This window comes from Sinohyriopsis cumingii, chromosome 2 (genome assembly GCF_028554795.1).
Source record: "Sinohyriopsis cumingii isolate HCF-2022 chromosome 2, ASM2855479v2, whole genome shotgun sequence".
Taxonomy (NCBI): domain Eukaryota; kingdom Metazoa; phylum Mollusca; class Bivalvia; order Unionida; family Unionidae; genus Sinohyriopsis; species Sinohyriopsis cumingii.
This window is the reverse complement of record NC_142962.1, coordinates 56,240,259-56,255,191: the sequence shown is the minus strand read 5'-3', so window position 1 is coordinate 56,255,191 and position 14,933 is coordinate 56,240,259. Positions and strand designations below refer to the sequence as shown.

Genomic DNA, 14,933 nt, shown 5'->3' with positions numbered 1-14,933 from the left:
GATTGGAATATTATTATTTGTTTCTTTGGCAAATTTGTTTATGAAATGTGGAATTAATCTTAGGAAATAATACAGAAAATAAACTTGAATATGTTCTTTGATTCCATCTACCTGTATGCAAAACTAAATAATAGCAAGGTAAAGGGATTGAAAATTGTACAATCACAATCATATTTATCACAGTTATCAATGGCCTAAGATCACAATCACATTTATTGCAGTTCTCAATGGCTAAAATTTTTGTCATTTGTAGTAATATTAAAAATGTATAACCATTGATGAGCATTATCATTTGGATTGCATTTATATTGCTGACACAACGGTACAAACATATTGCCCTGAATTATTGCAAAGAAGAAGTAGGGTAAAACCCTCTAATATATAATGAATTTAGTTTTAATTTAATTTTAATGAAATGAATATTGTGGAGATGAAATTATGCATTTGTCACTCGTACAGTGTTGAAATAGAAACCATACCAATATTATACTCCTTTTCTCAGCTTCAGTTAGAGTCACTTGCTTTGCTTCAAAATATGCATGGAAAGTTGTAATGATTTAATAATTTTCTTGAATAAAGTGCCGGTATGCAGCCTAATTATATTTAAATATACATGTATGTTGAAATTCATTTTCTGATATTGCTACCTAATTTTTTAATGAAATGTATACCCTGTGTATGCATTTTTTTAAAATAGCCACTCTGATGGAGAATTTGTATACACTGCCATTGTAAGCAGAACACTTTTGGCTGTATTTAAAAAATCCACCTTAACACTTGCATAGTCACCACCCATGAACTGAGGAATGTATAACAAGCCAAATGCACCCTCCTGCATGTTGAAGAGGTGACAGCCTTCTTGCCCTGGTATGCATCCCATGGTGATGTTCTAGCTGAGAAGTTTTAAAACGTTTTAAAAGAGTGCAGTTTACATCATCTTTGTTTTGTATGCATTCTTTCGGTTGTCTTGGGACAAGATTGTGAGGATTGTGTTTTAAGGCCATTATAGCCCCATACAATAGATATATGTGCATATCATTCAGACAATATCAGATTGTCCATGAGTTGAAACACCACAAGACCAGTCTTTGACCATATTAGACCATTCTGTCTCACCAAATTAGCTGACAGTAGAGTAATATTGGGCTGCTATTGATTTTTGCAGCAGCTTGGTTGCAGGCACTTTTGGTAATAATTGGTTTGGGAGGGATGCATAACCTCTTTTCTTTCTGATGTTCCTATTTCACACAAGCTGTTGCAGATGGATAAAATATAATCTGAAGGGATACAATGTACTGTAATCATGAAAGGTCAATAAGTATTTCATTTTGTCAATTCACAATGTATTTCCATTGCTAGTCTTCTTTCTCCCTGTGGGATGGAAGATGTAGATTAGGCCGTATGCAGCCTATTGTATGTTACAAGAGGTGGCTAACGGAGATGGGAATTGTGATTGGCATGTAGGTTAGCATGCACTAAATAGCCTACTTGTGCTGCTGTGTTGGAAAACACCAGACCAAACCAAATCCAGCTGTAATCTAATCATGGAAGTTTACTGTCCAATTTATTTCCCCCATCTTTTTGAGGATGTAATGTAATTGTAGCTACAAACCATTCACTTAAAGACCCTCAATCTCTTTGTAACCCCCATCCTACCCTGTGGTATATTTGTGGCCTCCAACCTACCCTATGATCTATTTGTGACCCCCAGCATACCCTATGAGCTATTTGTGGCCCCCAGCCTACCCTGTGATCTATTTGTGGCCCCCAGCATACCCTATGATCAATTTGTGGCACCCAGCCTACCCTACAATTGATCTGTGTGGACTGTTGGACTCCATCAGAGGTATGCCTTTAGATTTAAATGCAGAGTGAAATGTTTTGTTTTTGTTGGGGAAAACAAGCCCCCCCCCCCCCCCCTTTCAATTCACAGTATTTGATGACATAACAGAGCTTTCTTTGGTTGGAATCTGTGTTGTCCTGGACTAAATGTCAAAAATTCGTCATTGTGTTAAAGTGTGTTAGACTACCACAAATTTTAATATTGTCTATAATTATAAGGACTTATATCCCAAATTCCGTTTTTAGAAATCTTAAATTTGGAGGACTGCTGGAAAACTACAACAGACAAAGTTTGTATGCGAGCGCCATCAGTAGTGTAGATTTAATTGCTAGGTATCAAGCAATTTCTTTAAATTTTGAAATTTCGGTGAATTTAAGGCCAGTGTATGTGATATATTGGCCGTTTCTGAAAAAGTTTTGAAAGCCAGCCATGGCTTTGTCTTTTTAGGCAAGATGTATGCCTTTGCAGAACATGTCTCAGTTGGGCCTGTGACTAAAAGAGCTTGAGGATATGTAATACATCTATTCTTTTCCAGAATATAAATCTTATATATTTCAGATAGCATCGGGGCTATTAAAGATACACCTTGAATGAACTGCACAGAATCCATGTTCTACTACAGAAGCAGGTAAGAAAGCTTGTTTTACTAGTAAAATATTATAAACATGGTTGTCATTCTCTTAGTACTGTAGAATTTGACCTGCGTGTTAACACAGTAACCCCCGGTGACGAGTTAACGTGGCAGGAGGTAGTGGCCTACTGCCGAGCTCTGTAGCATCATGGTCAGGCATGATACACTAAAGAGGCTGGTATTATAGAAAGGTAGACAGATGTAGCTTTACAGTGATACCAAATAATCGGGAATTTCTAGTTGCACTACAAAATAAAGAGGGAAAAACCTCATTTTTTGGACCAGATTTTTTTTCTACCCAAACTTCACCTGTGGTCGGGATCTGATTTTGTGTCAGGATTTTAGACTTGTTGGTCTCAGATCTAAGGCTAACTGGTTTGAACTGCAAACAGACAGATGAGCTTTTGCAAAAAGTAGGATAAGATGGGCATATGGAATAAAGAGTGGTCTCAATATACAAATAATGGGTCCATTTAGCAACAACAACAAAAATCCAACTTTTACCCTTCTAGTCATGCACGAGCCAAATAGCCAATGAAAAACCATGTTTCTAACACAACTAGGCATTATGCTATTGAAAGATCACCTGGGATTTGGTGTTTTCAGATCTGTTCAGAAATAGCTTTCAAAATGTGTTTCCTACTCAAATTTCAGGCGAAAATGACAAAAACCTCCAGGGGTTAATGTGTTAATGGGTGCATTTTGATGACATCACCAAATTTGAATATTCCTTGCGTATTTAATCACTTGTGCATCAATGTTGTACATAAATTACAAATTTAGCCATTCCTTGACGATTTGTAAAAAAATTAAAAAATCCTTGTTAACACATTAACCCCTGGCGACGAGTTAACGTGGCAGGAGGTAGTAGCCTACTGCCGAGCTCTGTAGCGTCATGGTCATGCATGATACACTAAAGTGGTGATATTATAGAAAAGTTGACAGATGTAGCTCTACAATGATACCAATTAATCTGGAATTTCTTGTTGCACTACAAAATACAGACAGAAAAATGTCACTTTTTGGACCAGAATTTTTTCTGCCCAAAATTCGTCTGTGGTCAGAATCCAGTTTTGTGTCCAGATTTTAGACTTTTTGGTCTGAGATCTAAGGCAAACAGGTATGAACTGCAAACAAACAGATGAACCTTTGCAAAAAGTAGGATAAGATGCGCATTTGGAATAAAGAGTGGTCTCGATACAAAAATAATGGGTCCATTTAGCAACAACAACAAAAATCCAACTTTTACCCTTCTGCTTATGCGCGAGCAAAATAGCCAATGAAAAATGATGTTTCTAACACAACTAGGCAGTACGTTATTGAAAGATCACCTGGGATTTGGTGTTTTTCGATGTATTCAGAAATAGCTTTTAAAATGTGTCTCCTACTCAAATTTCAGGTGAAAACGACAAAAAACCTCCAGGGGTGAATGTGTTAAGAAAATTTAAAAAAAAGGAGCAAAGATAGGATTTTTCCTTCAAATTCTGTGTAATCTTCTTATCCTCTGATATTTAATAATGACTATAGCAGTGGCTTTTTTCAGACAAGGATGCATCTTTATAGAACATGTGAGGCACAGCCATTTCCAGCTCTTAAAAAATTGTTGTATGAACTTTGTTGTAGTACATGTATTTTTGGTCTGCATGTCAAGATTATTAATCTTGAATTAGTAATAACAACCTCATAGCATGCCATTTGGAGTCTGCTACAGGATATGAGCCTATCAGGTGTCTTGTATGATTTTGAAAGTGTTACTGTTGTTGCTGTTGTAGGGTTTAACGCCATTTTTCAGCACAAGATAGGCTATACATGGCGGCCAGTATTAATGGTGGAGGAAGAACCCGGGAAATCCCCGGAAAGAACCACCAACCCTCGAGAAGCTACTGGCAAGTTTTCTCACATACCCACATTGGCTGAATCCAAGACTCGAACCTATGCAGACAGAGGTGAGATGGCAGTGATCCGTAACGGAGAGCGCTTTAGACCACTTGGCCACTCGGGGCCCCCGAAAGTGTTACTGGTACTTTACTGTAGCATTATGTTTTTCTGGTCTTTCTTGTGACTATCTGGCCCTATGTACTGGATATGCTTTCTTTTATCATTCTGGCCCATTGTTCTGGAAATGTGTTTCAAAGAACTTGTATCTGGCCACATGGACAGGATATGTTTCATGTGACTTGTATCTGGCCATAGCGACAGGAAATGTTTCGTATGACTTGTATCTGGTACTTTGGACAGGAAATTTGTTTCATGTGATTTGTATCTGGCCCTATCAACAGGAAATGAAACATGTTTAATGTGTCTTATGTGTGACCCTATGGACAGGAAATACATTTCATGTAACTTGTTTATGGTCAGGAAATATGTTTTGTGAAACTTGTAAGTTACTGTATGGGGAGGAAATAATTTGAACTCGTACTCAGATAATAATAACATGTATTGATTTGGTACAACTTCACTTAAATTATGGTTAGAGTATAGGTTGGATGAGGCAGAGAAAAATAAACTTATGCAAGCAGCATATCCACGATGGAAAGTTACATTTTTCATTAGGAGAAAAGGATGAGCAGAACACAATTATTTGTAAGGGCTTTGTTTTCTAAATTGCTTATGATTTGGCATAGTTAGTGGAAGGCAACCCTTTGTAGAAAACTTAAAATAATGCAGACCATTGACCATAAATAAAATTGGTCATCTGTCTGGAAGGCATTTGCATTTTTTCAATATTATTTCAATTAATTGTCACAGATAAACATTTTATGATTGAAGGTTCTGGAAGAACCTGATAATGTACAGTTCTAATTACCTAAACTGATTTACTGCGAATCTATTGTCATAATACTCCAGAACAATTTAAATGCTTTTTAGTTCTACTGGTCATTGAACAGGACAGCTTATGGTATGACCTGTTGTCTGATGTCTATCCATCTGCTAGTACAAGTTTGTTTCTGCTAATCCTCCTAAACTACTTGGAGGATTGCCATGAAAATTTACACCCACATTCATCCCATTTCATGTAAATATACCTACCATAGAAGCCATGGGTTGATATCATCATGGGGTTTTCTTTAAAAGACTTACAACATATAGCTGTTCTTAAGTGATAAAGGTTCTGATTTGACATCCAGTATAGATACCACCACATCCGTCTTAAAAATCATGATGCTACTTCTTCTGAAAGGAAACTCATATTGTCATGGGTTTTCACAAGAATACTTCTTATGATGTCTTATTGGTCTTAAATGAAAATAGTTCCACTTGGACAGCCAGTGTGACTGCCAGCAGAAATGTTTAAAATCTTGTTACCGCATCATTTAATGAATGTATGGTCATAGTAACATGTGGTTTCACTTACAGACTTTTTAAAATGTTTAGATGGTCCCAATTGAAAATAGTGCCAATTTGATGTCCAATATGTCTGCTACTGCAACCATCTTAGTTTGTTAATGCTACTTCTTTGAGGAAAGTCATATGAACAGGTAGTTTTCACCAGATGGTTTCTTATGTTGTCTAGTTTGTTGTAAATGAACATGGTTCTGGTTGGGCATCTAATTATGGATGCCACATTGACTATCTTGAACATTTGTTGTTGTTGTTGTTGTGGGGTTTAACGCCATTTTTCAGCACGATAGGCTATACATGGCGGCCAGTATTAATGGTGGAGGAAGAACCCGGAAAACCCCGGAAAGAACCACTAACCCACGAGAAGCTATTGGCAGGCTTTCTCACATGCCCACATTGGCTGAATCTTAGACTTGAACTGCCGCAAACAGAGGTGAGATGGCAGTGATCCGTAACGAAGAGCGCTTTAGACCACTCGGCCACTCGGGGCCCCTTGAACATTTGTTGTTGCTACTCTATGTGAATGGATGGTTATATTAACATGAGGTTTTCACTAAAAGATTTATGATGTTTAGTTGGTTCAGAAAATGATGCTGATCTAACTGTTGGTGTTGTTGTAGGGTTTAACCCCATTTTTCAGCACACGATAGGCTATACATGGTGGCCAGTATTAATGGTGGAGGAAGAACCTGTGAAAACCCCGGAAAGAACCACCGACCCACGAGAAGCTACTGGCAAGCTTTCCCACATACCCACATTGGCCGAATCTGAGACTCGAACCCACGCAGACAGATGAGATGGCAATGATCCATAATGGAGAGCGTTTTAGACCACTCAGCCGCTCTGGGGCCCCCCTGATCTAACTAAATTGCCAGCTTGGTAGCCATGTCGAAAATCTTGTTTATTGCTACTGCTCCTGAATGGAAAATCATATTGTGTGGTTTTCACCAGAAATCTTGTAGTATTTTAGTTTGTCCTGAGTAAAAATTGTGTGAATATGATATTAATTATGGCCACCACAGCCGCCATCTTGAAAAATCGTTTTACTACTCAAAGATGGGATGTCATATCAGTTAAAAATGGGTTTTGTCCAGAAAGATTCTTATGACATCTTGTTGGTACTAAATGAAAATGGTACTGATCTTACATCAGTATAGGCACCATAGCAGCCATCTTGAGAATCTTGTTATTGTTACTCCTGCTAAACAAAGCATTGTATCGATATGGTATTGTCACTGGAAGATTAATTATGATATCTAGTTGGTCCCGAATGAAAGTGGAGCTGCTTCTGTCATCAAATATATCTGACACAATGAACATATACAATCTTGTCATTTTATTCCTGAAGTCTTTTAATTCAGTCTGGTTTGTCAGACATAAAAATGGTGCCAATTGTGCATTCAGTATGACTGCCACACTAACCAGTTTGCAAATCTTATTACACAATAACATTTTTGATAGATTCAAGGCCCAGCACTTAAAAAGAAACTATGGTCTTGTATTGAATCATTGGAAATTCTTTTTGGACATTAGAGTGTCAGGCCTTGTAGGGACTCTTGTTTATATTTCTGAGAAACTTTAACATGAGGCTGATGAATTTAAACAAAATTGAGATTACTAGCATGCAAGTCTTTTGGTCTTTTAATATTATTTTAGTTTTGTAAAATTTATAAAATCTGTTATACTTGGGGTTACTTCTGTGGCATAGCATTAATAGGGAATGAAAATAAAAACAATGAGCAAAGATGAACTGGGTAAATTGATTGAATTTTAACTGGAAATAAAAATCCTATAAGTGTTTGTTAATAATAAATTATAAATCGTGTCAAAAAGATTACGAAATGAATGCTGTGTTTAGCCCATCTCAGCAGGTTGGCTTTGTGATCATACATTGAACTTTGTCCTTGTCTGCTTTGAAGAAATAATTACAAAGCACAATGAACTTGTCTAATTGCAGTTTTTCCAATTGTTAGTTGTGCATTTAATGAATTTTACTGAAAAGAATCCAGTCGTATGTCATAAAATAAAGTTAACCTGCTAAACAGAAAAAATACAGTAAAAATGAAAGAGTCTCTCGATTGATGAATAATGACTAACATAGTCACGTTGATGGGCATAACAGCTAATTATGGCCTATTTGAAATAATTTATTTAGAACTAAATAGGTATTGGGTGACGTTAAGGACTTAGTAGTTTGATGAAATACAGCGGATGAGGTCACAGGAAATTTTAATAAGATTATGAGTTAAGACTAATTCAGTTTTCAATGTATTAATTTTTACATGCTGCATTGAACAATTTGCTGATTTTAAGAAAGGGTAATGTTCAAGCATCATTTGTTTCTTGTTTTCAATAATATTGGTGATTTAAAGTGATGTTAGAAATGTTGTCCTTTGTGTTTGAAATTATCCCCAAAGTGTTTAAGGTAAAGGCCCAAAAGACCCTACCTTGCTGGGGGGAAAAACAACTGTGCAACTGGAGCAAAGGGATACTACTCCATGAGGTAACCTCCAGTATTGTATCAATTTTGATTCACCCAGAATCGTATTCAGTTAATTTATACATTATTTTTGGAGAGAATGTAAATAATCACAATTCTGAATTTAAAATTGATGTATTTTATTGAATTTAAATGTTTTATTATCCTTTAAATAAATTTAGGGATTTTCTTTTGCAAAGGACAAACAAATCTGAGGACTTTAAAACATGAAACCAACTTTTAATATACAGAAGTCTCACCATGGATGGGGGATATATTTGATCTGTGAATACCCTACAGTACTGATAATAAAGACATATATATATATATATATATATATATATATATATATATATATATATAATGCAGTAAACATGTACAAAGTAAAATAAACTAAAAACGTTTCACTAAATTTATATTTAATGGGGTGAGAGCATGGGTCATTGTGGTGCACCATGAGGTGCAAATTGGCAAATAGCTAGGGTTTCATATATCAGCCACAAAGTATTATGTTATTGTTAATTGTCCATCATTCTGTTCCTTATTTTGTGTCTGAACAATAAAGTTCTCCATCAACAATTACCAAACTTTGTAAGTAGCTGCAAAATGCTGTTGTTTCAGATTAAAGACATTAACACATTATCCCCAGGAGGATTTTGTCGTTTTCGCCTGATATTCGAGTAGGAAACACATTTTGAAAGCTATTTCTGAATATATCTGAAAACACCAAATCCCAGGTGATCTTTCAAAAACATACTGCTTAGTTGTGTTAGAAACATTTCATTGGCTATTTGGCTCGTGCATGAGCATAAGGGTAAAAGTTGGAGTTCTTTTCTTTTTTTGTGCTAAATGGACCCATTATTTTTGTATCGAGACCACTTTATTCCAAATGCCCATCTTATCCTACTTTTTGCAAAGGTTCATCTGTTTGTTTGCAGTTCATACTGGTTTGCCTTAGATCTGAGACCAAAAAGTCTAAAATCCGGACACAAAATTGGATTACGACCAATTTCGGATAGAAAAAAATCGGGACCAAAAAATGAGGTGTTTCCCTCTGTATTTTGTAGTGCAACTAGATATGCCAGATTATTTGGTATCGTTGTAGAGCTACATCTGTCTACCTTTCTATAATACAACCCACTTTAGTGTATCTTGCATGACCCTGACGCTACAGAACTCTTCAGTAGGCTACTACCTTCTGTCACGTTAACTCATCGCTAGGGGTTAATTTGTTTCAGGGATGTTTTCATTTTTTTACAAATTGTCAAGGAATGGCTAAATTTGTAATTTATGTGCAATGTCGATGCACAAGTGATTAAATATGCAAGGAATATTCAAATTTGGTGATGTCATCAAAATGCACCCATTAACACATTTACCCCTGGAGGTTTTTGTTGTTTTCGCCAGAAATTCGAGTAGGAAACACATTTTGAAAGCTATTTCTGAAGACATCCGAAAACACCAAAGCCCAGGTGATCTTTCAAAAGCATACTGCCTAGTTGTGTTAGAAACATCGTTTTTGATTGGCTATTTGGCTTGCAAATGAGCAGAAGGGTAAAAGTTGGGGCTCTTTTTTTTATTTTTTTGCTAAATGGACCCATTATTTTTGTATCGAGACCACTCTTTATTCCAAATGCCCATCTTATCCTACTTTTTGCAAAGGTTCATCAGTCTGTTTGCAGTTCATACCAGCTTGCCTTAGATCTGAGACCAAAACGTCTAAAATCCTGACACAAAATCGGATTCTGACCACGGGCGAAGTTTGGGGTGAACAAAATCTGGTCCAAAAAATGAGTTTTTTCCCTCTTTATTTTGTAGTGCAACTAGATATTCCAGATTATTTGGTATCATTGTAGAGCTACATCTGTCTACCTTTCTATAATACCAGCCACTTTAGTGTATCATGCATGACCATAACGCTACAGAGCACGGCAGTAGGTTACTACCTCCTGCCATGTTAACTCGTCACTAGGGGTTAATGTGTTCAAGACAAGTGGAAATTTTTGCTGGCAGTTGATAGTTGATCTAGCAGTTTTTTTTATAATCAATGGGATTAAGTCCAGCAGTTGTATCAGTCCAGATGGCTACTGCCGTCTTTTTGGGCAAGGCACTCAAATCCAATTTACAAGGTACTAAATGGCCTACTTGTGTTTCTGTGCCTTAGAAAAACAATCCAACCCAAACCAATGGCCAAATTATTATATATATTAAGATCAGTGTTTTGACCTGATTACTGATTTAAAAGCAAGATTAAAAAAAGTGTGCACTGTATTGTTAGAGCTTCTCAGTTTCTTCTATGACCTGTTTTTGTATTGTACAAGTAAAATTCCATAACCATGTAAGTATATAGGGATCATTATGTTTTTTTTCTTCAGGCATTGTTTGTTGAATGCCTTATCTTTTAGGATGGGGCTTCACCAATCCCTTTGGGATTTGGTGAATGTTGATGCCAGAAGAAAAAAAATGTATGACTGTTATTGGTGTAGGGGCTGAGGTCTCTCAGTTGTTAAAGCATCAGATTCATAATACAAGGTTCTTGGTTAGATACCCAGCCAGATTTGCTGGCTACCTCTGTTTGTTTTTGAGAAAGGCTATTTTACATAGTGTGCCACTTTTTTCTGGATTAATTACCAAATGAATGAGCACGTGCCACAAGTAAGAGAGTAACACTGTTATAATCTAGATTTTTGGGTGCCCTTGGCATGCCACACAAAACCTCTTGATGTGCCACATTGTGGCATGTTTGCCGTAAGGTTGCCAACCCCCCGATACAGGTATTAATGTGTTAAAAGAGGCGTTAAAACCAACAAAACAAATTTTGGATAAAACTGATAAAGTAAACTTTGAAATAGTTCTACCATTAGTACTTGCTTAGACCAGTTGTAAACTGCACATATCCAGATCTGCTGATGCATAATGCACTGGCAGACTTGGGCCTGTGCAGTTTGTTAGGAGTAATCAGTAGAACAAATAACATAGTTCCTGATCTGCAGGCACATTATGCTATGGCCGATTAGGCTCTTTGCTTGACTCGACTTAAAAGCAAGTACATATGGTATGCTATTTAAACTTTGTAATGTGATGGTGATGATCCTGTATATTGACTTTATTAATAATTTTTTGGGGGTTGGCATGTTCCTGAAAAGTTAATTTTTCTAATATCTTTTGAGAAATAACTTCTTTAGCCAATACAAATAATATGGAATGTAGTCATTTGTTTTGGGTGCACCACAGAAAAAAAGGTAAGTATAACAACACACCAGGGTAGTAATATGGTGTGTAATTTGTTTGATGTAAGTATATCAACACATCAGGGTAGTAATGTGTGTAATTTGATGTAAGTATAACAACACATCAGGGTAGTAATGTGTAGTGTAATTTTTTTTGTGTAAGTATAACAACACATAAGGGTAGTCATGTGGTGTATAATTTGATGTGTAAGTATAACAACACATCAGTGTAGTAATGTGTATAATTTGATGTGTAAGTATAACAACACATCAGTGTAGTAATATGGTGTATAATTTGATGTGTAAGTATAACAACACCAGTGTAGTAATGTGGTGTGTAATTTTTTTGATGCAAGTACAACAACACATCAGGGTAGTAATGTGATAATTTTTTTGATGTAAGCATAACAAGACACCAGGGTAGTAATGTGGTGTGGAATCTGATGTCGATACGTAAATATGGCCACATTCATACAGCACATCCAGCAATGCTGTGCACGCATCTTTATGTTAGAATAATGGTTACTTTTCATGATTTTCATGTCTGTTTTCTAATTGGCATGTACATGTATTATGGTTTCATCAGTTTCTATATTTGTGTTTGAAATCCTGCAGAAATACAAGAATTTATAAATTAATTACATATATGTTATATACTTATATACTGGTACAGTATACATGCCCTCCCAAATTGGCCTACAAATGTATTACAACACTATTCTTGATAAGGGCCTTGGCATCCCATACTACCAGCATAAGGCAGTAAGCAAACAAGAGCAGCAGTTTCAGTTTGTTGGAGTTGCTTAGTAACCAAGAGAAGAGAAGCCTAAATGTTGCTATGGTAATGTCCCTGTAGTCAGTTTTGATAAATAACGGAGCACAGTTCTGCTACCATGTCTCTGCACTGTTAGAGGTTCTGTATCATATAAGGCCTAACACCAGTCAATATTTTTGGTGCCTTGAAACATCCTAACATGGGACACAAAGGAAAGATTATAATATATTCTGGGACTGTGCAAATGGAACTAGAGTGTATTGGAGGACTTGCATAAACAATAGTAGGTAAGTTAAATGAGTCAGCTGGGACTAGTTACCAGTCATTAGCTGTTGGGGTGACCTTTTCTCTCTCTCTCTGTCTTGTAATTATCAGACACTTGATGTATTAATTAGAAGGCTGGTTGATGTGATGTGTATTCACATTGATACAAGTAAGAGAATTTGCTTGATATAGCTCTAAATATTTATTAGTCTAAAAGAAAATCACAATTCTCAATTCATGCAGTGATGTATTAGACTTTTATAATTGGTTTTGAAGAGAACCTTTATTGAAATGAAATTAAATCTAAAGTAATCAAAAATGTTGTTTTATTGTACATTGATTTACTTTTCGTGGTTTTTCTAAAAATGGCACCTTTTGGGTGTATAAAATTGGGTGTGTGTGTAAAGCATCAGAAAGAAAGCGGACCATGTGTAGATAATTGTTTGAAGACACTTTAAATTGACTGTGGTATGTCGATTGTTGGTTAATACTGGGTTCTTCCACCTCCAGTTATAATTCATGTCATTTATAGTCAGGTATTGAAAAATATTGTTAAAGTCACACAGACAAACCAATACATAAAAAAATTGTCCCATGCAAACAAGTAAATGTGTTGAGTTGTCACATAGATAATAATTATAAATTAAAGTTATTTAAATTGTACAAATCATGTATCCAAAATATTACATTGTCTTGCAGCTTTGACATCATAAAACTTATATTTGTATTTATATTTTTTATATTGTTACTTATTTAATTTACCATATATAATCATTTATAAGACTTGTCCAACTACACACTGCATAGACCCAACTCTGCTATATATATGGGTCTGTGCTGTTTGCTAGGACTGCTCAGTAAAACAAACATCACAGACACTGATCTGCCAGTGCATTAGATGATGACAGATCAAGATCTATGCTATTGGCAGTTAGATTTGATTTATATGACTATATGGTGATGTTTTTGTGCAAAGTATATTGCAGCAGAGCTGATTTCAGAGAATTGCGTTGATAGCCAGATCACAGACTTTATGCTACTTGCAAAGTTTGACGATGGGAATTCAAGCCGATTCATGTTAAAATGGCAGAGATAACCAATGGGAACCCATTGATAATGACTTTAAATTTAGACCATTGATATAAATTTACCTTTTATTTCACCTTTTGCACATATTCAAAACTCTGATCGAAGTTACTATTGAAATAACATTTATGAATTATTACCACTTTCACCAGACTTCTGTTTTTTATGAAAAATGTCAGATTCGTCAGCAGTTTAATGTAAATTGAGAGTCGTCAGCAGTTTAATGTAAATTGAAAGCATGTGAATTAAGATAATAGCATGATGTCTATTTTGTGGCTTACCCAATGGAAAAAGTACGCTGGAATCGTGATAAATGTAGAACCTAGGAGGTAGGAGGGGTGGGGGCTGACCCATTCTTTTGAGCAGAGGAGTAACAGCATATATAAATTTAAGTAGAATATTCATCAAGCAGGCATATAATGATGTAAATACACCAGTGATAACAGCATGGCACATTTAAGACCATGCACCAGTAATACCAGGGCTGGCAAGGCATTGTGTAGAGCTCATGAATTTACTGTCCCCAATCTAAAACCAGTTCTGCCATTAAAAAAAATGTATGTTACACCCCATCCAATTCCCCCTCCTTCATCGATGATTTTAGAAGGCAGTATGTTTTTAATTTGGGGATACAACTGTTGACTTAGGATCTGGAATACATGTAGGTCCAATGTTATGTTCCCTCCTGAATGTCATAAGAGCTGCCTAATGGAGCAACCATTTTCTCTGAGATGCTTCCTGTGTTGCTCAAGCTGAGAAGCTTATGGAATAATTTGACATTGTTTTGGAAGGATTTTACCATTTCACAGCCACCATGAGTTTCAGTATGTTAGGTTGTGATGTGTCCTTCCATTTCTGTGTCAGTCAGTTTGTTGCCATTAGTTACTAAACGTTGTGGATGACTTGTGCTTGGGGTAAGGAAAAAGTCTATTGATTTCAGACTTAAAAGGTCAAGGTCACTGGCTGAAAATAGTTGATGCATAAGTAAACTCCATTTATCCATAATCAAGAGTTACTAAACATTCTGGATTGCTTGCACTTGGGGTAAGGAAGAACCCTATTGATTTTGGTGATCAAATAATGAAAGATCAAGGTTACTGTGACTGAGAGAAGAAAAATGCTTTTTGCAAGCAACTCTGTTTTCCAAAATCTTTAGTTACCAAACTTTGTCAATGGCTTTCACCTTGGGTATGGAAGAACACTATTGATTTCAGGCTCAAAAGGTCAAATGTCACTCTGAGAGAAGAATGTGGGTTCTTTTGCACAATAATTTGAGAACTCCA

At 36.0% G+C, this 14,933-nt stretch overlaps 1 protein-coding gene across 3 annotated transcripts in view; it reads left to right on the top strand.

The window, feature by feature from the left end:
* Positions 1 to 14,933, top strand: part of LOC149804911 (forkhead box protein N2-like) — a 110,106-nt gene that overhangs the window by 18,146 nt on the left and 77,027 nt on the right. For 2 of the 3 annotated variants that reach the window (XM_089945821.1, XM_089945819.1), the window contains exon 2: positions 2,402 to 2,471. The gene's annotated coding sequence lies outside the window, so the exon portion shown is untranslated. Of the gene's footprint in view, positions 1 to 2,401; positions 2,472 to 12,452; positions 12,588 to 14,933 lie in introns of those variants that run through there. The other variant, XM_089945828.1, reaches the window with a different exon arrangement.